The sequence below is a fragment of the Seriola lalandi genome, unplaced genomic scaffold, assembly GCF_002814215.2.
Source record: "Seriola lalandi dorsalis isolate HSWRI2012SDOR001 ecotype SW California unplaced genomic scaffold, Sedor1 jcf7180002054899, whole genome shotgun sequence".
Lineage (NCBI taxonomy): Eukaryota > Metazoa > Chordata > Actinopteri > Carangiformes > Carangidae > Seriola > Seriola lalandi.
In genome coordinates this window covers 1,258,210-1,271,211 of record NW_019525451.1, presented here as the reverse complement: position 1 = coordinate 1,271,211, position 13,002 = coordinate 1,258,210, and positions in this window count along the sequence as shown.

The following is a 13,002-nucleotide window of genomic DNA, read 5'->3' as shown; positions in this document are numbered from 1 at the left end:
AGCATCAGACTCAATAACCTGCTGGTGAAGGTGACTTTTTCCTATTTGTAAAATCAGTCTTGTTATTTAAAATAAATAAATTAACCCCCACCTGACCCCTGTGGTGATGACACACTGCTTTAAAAAAGGCAGTATTCAGATCCTATACTTAAGAAAAGCACCAGCTGTGCTGCCTGCTTGTCACGCAGCTCTTAAAAGTGGTATGTTATTATGCAAATTTACTTTATATACAGTTTAGTAGTTTAGTTTAGTTCCCAACGTAGGGTCAGGCCCCTCCAAAGAGTCATAAGATAAATAAGATAAGGGGTTTTATATCCATATTCTTTTTTTCCCCTTCAAATCTATATTTTTTGTGAAATATTGGATGAATTTTTCCTCTTTGAGCCTCAAGCAGTTACTTAAGCGAAAGCATCTGAGAAGTTCAGAAGGAAATCACTCTTTGGTGGCACTGCTAACAGCACCCCCCCATTTAGACACCGCTTTTATTAATAAGCAATCACAAGCCAAAAAGGTTGGAAACCGCTGCAACTATACACAGCTTGGGCTGTATTTCATAAGTTCATGATACGCTTTTAAAAAAAAATATATAAAATCTGAAAAGTAACCACTTCTGTCAGATACATGTAGTGGAATAAAAAGTACAAGTAATTGTCCTTCAGTACAATATTGGAGTAAATGTATTTAGTTATTCTCCTCCACTGACAAATGGACTCAAATTATATTTAAAAGCATTAAAGTGGAGTTGGAATCAAGACTTACAGCTCTGGGAGTGGGCAGAAAACAGCAGGGTAGATGGATCCAGGTTTAGAAGTTATAGTTGTTCTTGCAGGAATCTGGAAAGACTCAAGTCTAAAGTCAAGAAAATCAGCTGACAAAAGATACACGAACGGAGCAGCTGAACTTAACATCTGTGCTGCAGCCACATGTCGTGGTGTGTGCGGTAGATTTCCATAACTGTGCCGGTCGCCCTGACATGTGCATTACTTCACCAGCAGAGGTCAGTACAGATCTGATCTCAGCTCTGCCGGTCCCGTGGCCTCACTGTGGAGGAGTGATGGCGAGTCTTCCCTCTGTCAGAGGAGATGCTGCCTACTGCTGCCGTGATGGAGAGCGGCTGCAGGAGGCGACACAGTTCCTGCTTTAATAAGGAGCAGAGCTCAGCAGGCAGGCTCCGCACATATGCACATACTTATACATGCACGTTCACTGCTCGAATTCAAGGATCAGTCTTAATATGTTCTTTGGGTGTTTCTTTTAAAGAGTGATTGAATGATTAAAACAAATTGAAACAAAGCTTGAAGCCAGGATGAGAGTGTTTTTTTCTTTTTTCACATGCTGTCAAGAAACACCCAGCACGGACACATCCCTTCATGTTGAACTCTCCATCAGAGTCCCACGGCAGGAAGAGGCCGCCTGTGTGCCATTTCCCCAGCCAGTCCCCAGACAGCTTCAGTCGAGTTCTGATAAATAGAGATTTTAATTCCTCCGGACAGGGCCTGTGACTGTGGGGATAGCCGGAGGCGAGCAGGGGAGACTCTTCACAGGCTGTGTCCGGGAAAAGACAGACAGCTCTCACCAGCCGCATCACAATAAGGCGATGAAGTTCAGTGGCGGGACAAGATGCTGATGCGGTTGTCCCCTTTTCTTAGATGTTCCTACGCTCTCTGTAGCCTCCATGCCAAAGTTATGAAGCTTACTTGAAAATGAAATCCACACTTGTGAAGAGTTTAGCAGAGGAAAAGACACTCATGCGGACAGCGCAGTTGCGGCGTTGCATTAGTCATGCAGTAAAAAGGAGCAGGGGTGTGTGGAGGAAGAGGAGCGGACCTCTTGAGATGAGTAAGCACAGCCCTACACTCAATTTACTGCTTGATTTATGAGTTCATTTCCTGCGCGAAGTTCTCAGCGGGGGTGAGGTGGTATATCTTTCCCACTATAGGTAGCAGTGGCTCCACTTCCCAATTCCCCATGAGACCCACTCTCACCACTCCGGGCCTTAGTGGGGCTATAAATAATGGCCGCTGTAACAAGTACACATTGAACACGGAGAGGAGAGGATGCCTAAACATCTTTATTCATGAAGGAGGTTCTTATCTACGCCTGCAGAGGACTAGATGGATTCAGACCGCTCTGCATCCTGAATCGCTGTGTACAGTTATTCTTACAGTATTCCTGCTCTCCGATAAGTTTCTTTAAGAATCGGATGATAGAGAAGTGAAAAGACCTTTACACAGGTGACTTTTCTGTCTGTGTGCACATGTGATTTATAATTCAAGGAGAGATGCATTCAAACACAGTGATTTTTCAAAACAGTTTAAGAAGATGCAACTTCAAAAAGGAGAGGTGCTGAGTGAAAGGTTGCCACAGCGACACATCCCATCACAGTAACAACAACTTTCTATAAAGTACTTGAGTGTTTCTGTCGCGGAAAAATACAGAAGATTTAAAATGTCAAAATTAAGACAAATCAAAGAAATAAGGTGAAATACAATAAACGTTGGTAGATGCATTTCCTCCTTATACATGTATTTACTGTTTCATAGTTAGAAAACTCTCGTCTATTTCTTCCACAAGACCAAAACCGAGTAGCTCGACCACGTTCAGTCAATGTGCAAAATTGAGGACCTAGTTGAAAACAACCGACGTCATTGCTTCATATTTGTATTCAGCCTAGTGTCAGCTGCTTTCAGCTCTTTATCCGGTTCTCTCCTCCTCTCTGTGCTCACACACTAAGTATTTTAATACAGCCGAATTCCCAATAAAGCTGTTCTCATTGATCTGTTTTGCGGTTTCCGTTGTCAAGACGATGGAACAAGTTTGAAATAGTGACTGCACCAGACTCTGCTGCTAAAATCCTGATTTTATAACTGCGACGGCTGTGCTGTGATTTCGGCTGTATTTACACGCAAAATAACAACTCAGAGAAAGGAAATATTTAAACAATGTATATTCTCTTTTTTCTTCATTTTTTTTTTTAAAGGCATTTTAAATCTTCCATTAAAAAAAAAAAAAAAGTCTGACAGGCTGCAGTGTGACCAAAATCCAGACAAATGGAAGTGTCAGCGCAGCAAGAGCGCTCGCCACTGCCCGAAACATCTTGAAGCCGGGCGGCAATCTAGCCTGCAACTGCCCACCGGTTTTCATCTCAGACACTTTGTTGTCTATTTTCAACAAGGCAGCCGCAGGGGTCACAAGTGGTGAATCAGCCTTGTGGGAAGGAGAGATGAAAGAGCGCTGCAGTGGGGAGGGGAGAAAGAGAGAAGCATCTCACCGTTTCCTTTCATTGTCCCCTATGAACGTTGTGCAGGTCAGAAAAGGTACCAGCAGTAAAGAATTATATATAGCAGACAAATGACGAGGTTTGCACTGATTTTTTTTCTTATCCTCCCACTGAGCGAGGAGGCCTGGACTCCACAGGGCAAATCAGACACAGCAGCAGCGGCAGTGGATCCTTTGGAGGGAACACAGGTAATAGAGATCAAATATATGAAGAGAGTAATGTATGATGAGTGTGCTCATGGGTATAAAACTAAACTCAGACTTTACTGTAAGACAAACTCCTGCTTGTGTCTGCATCATTACCAAACTCTGCACATTTACTCTCTATCATCCGTTATATCCATAAATACAGAGTCAAAGTAACACTGGAACTTCCGGATTCTGTTCCACAAGAAAGAAATATTGAGGCTCTGACGGCTCGACGCACTGCAGCTTAAGAAAACACATGCAAATAGACAAAATACAAACACCCCTGCTGGAAACACTTCCATTGTGTTGTGATGCCATAATGCGCACCCTGAATGATGGGCACACAGAGAGGGCCTGTAAAGAGACTGGCAGGGCTGGTAAAACCTTTATGGATCTTCTAATAGACGGCCATTGTGGTGGCCCACAAGGATTTGTCCCAGTATGCTGACGGCCAGTTCAGCACTGGTCCAAAGTTTAAAAAACCCACCTAAAAGCACCTCTACAGCTAGCTAATTAGCACATCGTGTCTTTATGAATTAGTGGTTTTAGTGGGAGTGGGGAGAAATATCTTTTTTCAAGTCATGTTGTTCGCTTAATATGAAGCTACAGTCAGTAGAAAAGTTAGCTTAGCTTAGCATAAAAACAGGAAGCCGGGGGGAAACGGCTAACCCTGTGAAATCACAAATTGCTGTTTTTATGTTTCGTTTTATGTTCAGATTCGACAAACAAGTAAAAGATGCTAACTTGTTAGCTTTAGAGCTTGGGCTGATTGATTTTAGAAAAAAAAAAATATATATATATATATATATATATATATATATGTGTGTGTGTGTGCAAAGCCAGGCTAGCTAGTTCCTCTAGCTGCTTCAAGTCTTTATGGTACTTTATGGTATATATATATATAATGGTACTTTGTGTTGACATAACCACATGTTTTAATTGCTGATTTTCTAGGTGCACTTTCCCACCTTGTGTTCAGGTTTGATAAAAATAGCACTATGGGAGCTGCTATTAACAGGAAACCAAAAAGGAGGCATCCAATTTCTGTATCACACTTGCTCAAGCACAGCCACAGGCAGCTAAAATAGCATCTTGTTATGACATTAGCATTTAAAGGAGTAATAATTGCTCTCCTGGTTTCTTACCTGGAGGTCCTTATTATATTGTCCTCTTCATATTAAGTTACAAGTCAATTAGTGCACTGCTTTTGTTCTTTCTGCTTATAGATACACCTATACTACAGGGAGGAGTGTTTAATTTGAGTTACACTGAGTATAATATTAATACACACCTTCCAAACAGCCATGACTTGTGCTTTATGAATGCAGCTTTGCACTGAAATTTAGTTAGGAGTGGAAGTCTTTCCTGTCCTTTGGGTAAACCTATTAGAGACTAAATGTTACTTTTGACAGTTTGAACAAATGAGGAAGAGAGCAGGAAAGAGGAGAGCAGATAACTGTCGCTCTCTTTGAGCTATGGCAGCCATCCAGCATGGCCTCCTTTGTATTCAGAGAGCACCTCGTTTTTGTGTCAGCGTGGGACAAGAGAAGCACTTAACGTGACATTTAGAGAAGCTCAGAGATTCTCTCTGGAGGCCAGAGAGAGAGAGAAAAGAACCAATGATGTTATCGCAGACATGTGTTTTAAATGCCAGGAGGGGTGCTTTGCCGGAGAGCTTTGGCCACAAAGATAAGTGAATAACCCCGCCTCTGGTCTTGCACCTCTTGCACCAGTTCTGGTGCTCACGTTGAGCTTTGTCTGAAATGGTTTCATCTCGTTTCTATCAGATATGATCTTTTAAGGCTTACAGAACAATCTTCTTAGATTGTACATTAGTGCTGCTGTTATCCTTAGAAGAAATCCACACATGCACGGTGCATTTTAAATAGTCGGCCACAGGCTAGGACCGTGGAGCTTTATGAGTGGGCGACAAGCTTTCTGGGATTCTAAATCTTAACCAGATGGTCGTAATACACATCGTAACTGTGATTCAATGCCATTTTTTAAGACTTTCAGTCCTCTGAATAATGTTGAAAATCTCCTTTCCATTAATACGAAACTAAATATCTTTTATTGATGTGGGTTTATCCTGATGGGACCTCCACAACAAGACAGCATGAATATTTAACAGGTAAAGAAAGGTCAGTCTTCTGGTATAGAGACTGAGATTGAACTAATCAATCATCATTTCTGGGTGAAATTAGTTTCAATTAAAGTGTATGTACCACTGCCACTGGATGCAGAGCATTTCACAGAGATACTAGCAAAATAGTTTTTTAAGCACCTGAATGTTTTGCAATTCAACCATTCATCTATCTCGCAAATGTACCTTTCTTCGCACTGTCTATATAAGCATTTGTATTTGTGCACAAAATTGCCTTGGCATTTGATGCAAGGTCTAGTAACTCTGCCATACCTTCCAATAAATCACGCAGTGAGTTAGATGTATGTAGACAGAGCTGCATAGTGATGAAGCTGCTGAACGTGAGCAGAGTTTAGGAAACAAGGTTAGCCATTCATCACAAGACATCCTACCAGATATCCGCAGAACTTCCACAGACTCATTCTTCCATTTGTCTCCGATACAGTGACTCGCTCCTGTAGGCTCCGGGTTTTATGCTTCATCATCACAGCCTCACACACCTTGGGTAACAGTTTCCTTAGAATTGGCAGCTAATGTAGGAGGAGAGCACGACAGAAGCATCATAATATTAATACTGTCACTGGTGACAGCTGGATATTGTGGGTAGCTGAATTGATTGTACTGGTAAGAGCTGGCAGGAAAGGTGTCTGATTCTGTGTGGTCTGCGGTGATACCACCTCTTCTCTTGGAAACACATCCTTTTTTCATTCCTCTCATCATATTTTACCACTTTCCGTCGTCCTGAACTACTTCAGTTTGCAGACCCTGCTTCTCACTCGGTCACGTGCTCATATTCTATGTGTGTTTACCCAAGGAATAATCCATTTGTACATTTCTCGCCATCTCAGGGCTCCTTGAATATGTAAGGCTTTGATGTTTGGCGTCTAATGCAGTTACCTAAGCGGCTTGCAATAACCGGCCTCACAGAGATTCTCCCTGCACGCTTCTCCTATTTTCTGCAATGTGTCTGGATTGCGACAATAAAGTATCCTTTTGAAGCCTCTCCTCGCTGCCTCTCGGGAAGGTGTTTTCTGTAGATAATGACTTATTTCAATTCACACCTCACCCAAAGAGTGCTGCACAAATCTTTTTTTTTTTTTTTTTTTAATTCTCAGGCTACTTGCTAAAGGCTTGAGTACCTGCGAATGTTGTGACATGAATTTAATCATGACCCATAGGCGCGAGTGGGCAGACATTAATTATTCCATCTCTAAGGCTAATACAACAAAGAGCCCCAGCTGCCAGGTCGCTGGCATAAACGCAATTGGGGGAAACTGGAAGCAAACAAGGGTGAAGAGCAGGACAGTTGTGACTGGAATGTGTGATGACCGAATTCATGCGGCATGCAGTCTTAAGCAATGTTGCTGTAAATTGGCTGTAAAATAGTGAACGGACTGCCAGAGTTATTGGGCTCGTGGGCCGGACTGCCCCTGACTCAGCTCGAAGGCAGAGTCGACCTGGTGCAGACACACACGGGCCAGACGGACCGTTAACTGCCAGAACTGCCTCACCTGGATGAACTGACATGCTTGTGTTTCTGCAGAATATTCAAACAACGAAATTAAATCTTACAGAAATGTGCGTTTTCATAATAATACAATAAAAGTGCAGTTTCACCTGTGAAGGAAAAATACTTAAACAACTAAAACAACACTTCCTTATATTGAGAAAACATGCTTTTCAATACCAGAAGTTAATCAGTTTAATAAAAGCACATAAATAAGTTAATAAATGAAATTTCAGGCTAATAGAGATTTTGTAAAAACTCCTTTACCTTTGGATACTTACTCCTTAACATATCTAAGTATTGAAGCTAAGCTAAATATGCTAGCTCTAGCTTCAACTTCAGCTCTTAGCAATAAAATGAATAAACTTGTTTCCCATTATTATTATTCATTTAAGTTATTTTGCAACATCTTGGTGACATAAAAGCATCTTCTGCAATAATCAAGTCTGTTAGGCTGATGATGTAATTTTGCAACTCAAATTTCAAACAATAAGCTAATAAGGCAGCATCAAGGAGATCAATATGTTAGGTTTGATAATATTATTAAATTTGCTAATAATCAATGAATATTTTTGTGTATATACTGAATATCTTACATTGGGCTCTGGGATAGTGTAACAGGTATTTTGTGACAACTGTCTGATATTTTAACAATTTATTTATTGAAATAAATAAATATTGTCAGCTTAATCAGTCATGGAAGTAATTGATAGTTGCATCTCTTTGATGAGAGTGTTTGGAAGATCATTATGTGTGATTCCTTAGCCCAAAAAACAATCAGTGACTGGTGTGTGTGTGTGCGCTAATTAAATAAATATAATTAAATCCATTCTTTGTAACTGTTGGACCACGAATGCTCCTTGAACAACAATTAACTGCTTATCAGATCATTTTCATGAAATTAATCCACATTAGACGTTAAATTAATTAATACACTGATGAAATGAATAAAAAATATGCACATATCACATGCTCTTCTCACAGTGAGTACATCGAGCGCAGGTGTTGAATTTCACAGCGAAATAAGAAAAAAGAAAAAAACAGTGGCACTAATAAGTCGCTGTGTAAACAGACAACCACGCACACACACTTTTTTTGTTTTTTTCAAAAGAATGCCTCACAACGCCGCCACAGATTGGGCTTTTTAAGATGAAAAAGTGTTTTGACACAGAAAGGTTCAAAGAGAAAAAACTCCATTCACAGTCATCCTCAGAACACACTGACCTAATTAAACTTTTTGATCCGGTATTACATGACTGCTTAGGTATATGTGAATTGTTGGAGAGGCAGCGTGCATGTTAACAAAGGTGGGAGGATAAAAAGTAAAAAATAAATAAAATAAATAAATAAAAAGCCTGGGTGACTGTCAAATATTCAAATTTTCTTTCTCTCTTTGCCTTGATCACAACTTTGAGTTCATGCACATCAATAATCAAATTTTACTTCAGGGTTTCACTTTGAACACTTTATATTTTGCTGCATGAGAAACTTGTTTGAAAGGTTTACTCAAGAACGAAGAAGGAATATTAATTAAAAGATACTTAGACGATTCCTGCCCTTAACGTCTTCTTATTCCTTTATTCTAAATCTGATTATTTTCCCGTTCGCCTCCTCGGTCGCCCCTTTAAATCTCACGCAGTGCATTTATTCCGTCCTTGGGAATGTCAGCGTTAAAGCTTTCTCCTGAATCAGCCAGTGTTAACATTTATTCAGTTAATGTGAGCAATGAATCTCTTTCAATTAAACTCTCATCAAGAAAACAGAACATGGAGATATTTTAAATGTTGTGCATCTTACTATAAATTGGCAGGGAGAGCAATTCAGACACTTTGTCTTGAGTTTGAAGACTAATTCTGCTAAAGCGAAGCCGATATGTTCTTTTATTTTAGTTTTTGATCATTCTGGACTCGATAAACAAGGAGATTTGTGAAAGCTTCATTCTGTTTGATGAATGATTTCCAGACTATATTGTAAATACACAGTACGAGCAACATAATAAAGCTTTAGAAACATTATTTTAGATACAAGAAATAGTCTGTCACACTATCTATTAAGCCAACCGAAGGTAAAAGTTTACTTGTAATGCTAAGAACATAAAATTTCAAACGTTGGGACCCCAGATACTTACTGTCTTACTCACTACAAGTATGTCCCTGACTACAACTACGATATAATAATACCAATTATTTTGATAGGACTGGTGCAATGAGAGTCAAACCCCTTAACCTGAAGTTTGACTCCCACTGTTATCCAACGAAAAGATTCATACATGTTCTCTGTTTAGGAGTGAAATTGCACAGCAGAGTGTAAATGTATTGGAGAAGTCAGAGAAAAGGTGACCTTAATATTAGGGTACATGCTACAATAAAGCTTGACGAGTAAAATTACAGTAATTTTCCCTCTGACATTCATTCAGCGGCTCAAATCAACTTCTCGGGAAGTGACATGCAGAGCCTGTTTCGAGGAGACAATAAACATCCATCAGCGCTGATTGTATAGACAGAAAGGCTGATTAGGCCATGGCGGGACACATCACCATCAGCTGTGTCCCAACAGCTTCAATTACCTGCTAGAAAATGCAGATTGTATCGCAGGCCTCCTCCTCCAATGCCCTCGCAGCGTAGTGGATAGTAGACCAATCTGGGCTATTCTCCGCCGAGCTGCCAAGACGCACAGTGTGGGCCAACAGCTTTTTCATGTGGGACCAAGTGGAGAGAGTGTCCCTTTTGATTAAGTGTTTTGGACGAGGTTGCGGTGGGAGCCCGGCACAGGTTGGCATGGTGCCGTCACCACGCTGCAGGGCTGCAGGACTGCCGGTGGATCCCTGCGGTGGAGAGTTCACACATCTTCAGTCACTCGCTCTGCATGCCGTCAAGGCAAATGGCCAGAGCCGCCAATTCACTACAAACAAAGATGCTGCATGGCGTCTAATAATATGATTTACAATCACAACATTCAATCCTTGAAATAAAGAAAGACAATTTTCTGCCAACAGTGCAGAACAAATGAGTAGCAACAATTATCAGGTGAGTGTCAGTAAAGGCACACAGAGTCTGTCCGTCTGACTTTTTAAAGTATTTAAGACAGAAAAGAGCTGAGAAACTAGTTTCAACAGAGACCAATGTTTTGATTTGTGACCAAACTAATGATATTCCCATCACTATCAGCTGCACTTTGTTTTTAATGCTGCATTCACATCATATTGTCTGGGCAGTGATTATGAGCAGCTGAGATGGTAAAACATTCATGACAGTCTCATAATTTTAAGACTTTGGAAATTTCTAACAGCCACGATATCTCACAACAAGTGTCAACAAACCTTTGCCAAAATGGCTGCAAAGCCAAAACCTCAGCTAATTAAAGAGTTATATACCGTTTGCTAATTTAGGCTAATCTAAATGTTGTGACTACAAGGCTAGCAGTGGGGGTAACCCATCAGTATGTTAAGCATTGCCACTTAGCATACTGATGTTAGCATTTAGCTGTGAGTACAGCCTCATGGAGCTGCTAGCATGGCTCCAGGCTTTTTCATTATATATTTTAAAAACTACTGGATCAAATTTGGACTTTTAAACATTTAAAGTTTGATTTGTGCCAATATTTAAGAAATCCAAATGGTTTTCTACCTGTTTGATGTATAAAAAACTAAATATCCAGTGAGCTAATCTGGTGTAAAACATTATTGTGGCATTCTTTGACTGTTTTGTTTGTTTGTTTGTTTTTTCAGTATTTCCAGCACATGTAACAGGTGATGAAACAACTGGGGCAATTATTAAATAAAAAGGTCAACAAAGTAAACATTTCTGCCAAGAGGAAAGAGCTGAGAAGTTAAAAATAAGTACTTTTATTAGATTTGTCCTTTTTTCCATCTAATTAGTAAAACAATGTGACTCGAGTGGTTGTATATTTTCAGCACCTATGCAGCAACTGGGACCAATGAGCAGACTCCTGGCTTATAATCAGCAACAGGTTGCCAGTCAGCACAACAAACAAACCCAGAAGCAAGCATCAAACCATTGGAGACAGAAGGTAGTTAGAACACGTGAAGAGAATTAGACGGGAAACTGCAGTGATACCTGATAAACAACAGCCGGTAAGCTGCCAAGTATGTACACGGGAGCTAATGAGGTGATGAGCAGCAGCTGAGGAGTCGGGTGGCGATCAGGTGATTGGTGACAGCAGCTAGCGCGCAGGTGAGACATGATAGGAGTCTGACACGATAGGAGATGGTTAGCACACGGAGGAGCTGGAGGCAGGAGAGGACGAAGGAGCAGCTGTCGTCATGACAGCACCGCCATCTGTACATTTTCCATGGTGACAGCCTACTGAACACATCTGCACAATTCAGGCTTCTTTCTGTAGACGCAGCCTTCACCTGAGAAAAGACGGTTTGGGTTAAAATCCTAAAAGGTCAGAGGAGGTTTGTTGTCATGGTTACAATCGTAAACATGCAGTTAAGGTTGTGGAATGTGGTTAAAAGCACTTGACTTTGCCCCTAACTCACAGATAATCCAAAAATGGACAAAGAGGAAGGGCGTGTGTGGAGCTGACACTTTGGTGCATGTCAGTTTGTGACAAACGTACGCTCACCCACCTGTCACTCAAAGTGGCCACGCCCTCAATTATGCATAACTTTAGTCCTTAAGAAAATGTAAACAGGTGAGTTTTACAAACACGTTGCTCTAGAGAAACAGTTTTTTGTACCAGGCTGTAAAGATGTTTATTTCTGCTGTAAAGTTGGACACTTTAACATGGGAGTCTATGGGGATTGACTCACTGTTGGAGTCAGACTCTAGTGGTCAGTAGAGGAACTGCAGGTTGCTGTTTGAACGCAAGTATGGGCCGTTGTAGAAACTTTTGTCATTGCTGGTGTTGAAGTATTTACACTGAGCTGTTTCTTACTGCTTGCACAACGACCTCTGGGGTCGATTTTATGTCTCATTCATTGCATTACTTTTGGCAAGCATTTAGTGTGCTTGTTAAAATTAATCATTTTTATTATCTTCCACACTTTGTATTTGTCTTATTCCCACGTGTATTATTTTCTACCTCCAGCAGAACTAGCAGCAAGAGACAGATATTTCTTGATACTATGAGGCTGTTAAGGTTTGCATCATTTTTCACACTCTACTACAAAATGAATCTGCAACAGCAAAACTAGACTCGTTGATAGCCCACAGTGCTCTCTTCTTTTTCCTTAAAATGTTCTCAATTTTTCTTTGTGCAGCAGCTTTACATTTCATTTGCTTTCCTTAATAGCGTCTCAGGGTGCTCATTTGCTAGAAATGCCCAGAAACTCTCAGCTCACCGGCTTCAAGAGTCGAAAAGTGAACTGGAAAGTCTGAACGCCTCTCAATCATTCACATTAAAATCAATACTCATTCCAATAAATGCAAAAATACATACGCACCCGTGGCTGCATCAAACCAGCCTCGCTGAAAACGTAAACAAAACCAGATAAACAGAAATCCCAAATCAATCCAATCATAATTTCCAGGAAGCTTCAGTTCCATTATTGGGAGGCCTGTGCATTGCAGCAGCCGGCTGAATCAGCACTTCCCGAGGTTATTTCTCATAAGGCTTGTGTAGTGAGCGTCAGGGACCTCATAAATATCCCAGCTGCACAGCCAGAACAACACAAGTCTCGCTTCAGTGCACAAAACATTAATGCTGATTCGTTCCCATCAGGGATTCTGTTCAGATTTTAATCAGTATGCCATTTGTAGAAAAGGGGTTTCTTTTTTGTGAAATGAGGACTGTATCATGTTGCATCTGCGAGGGGCCTCACAGGTAAAGAGCACGCTGACACAGGATGTTACCATCACCGAGCCAAAAAAACTAAACATCCACTTCTGTGTGACCTTTAGAAAATTAGATATTTCTT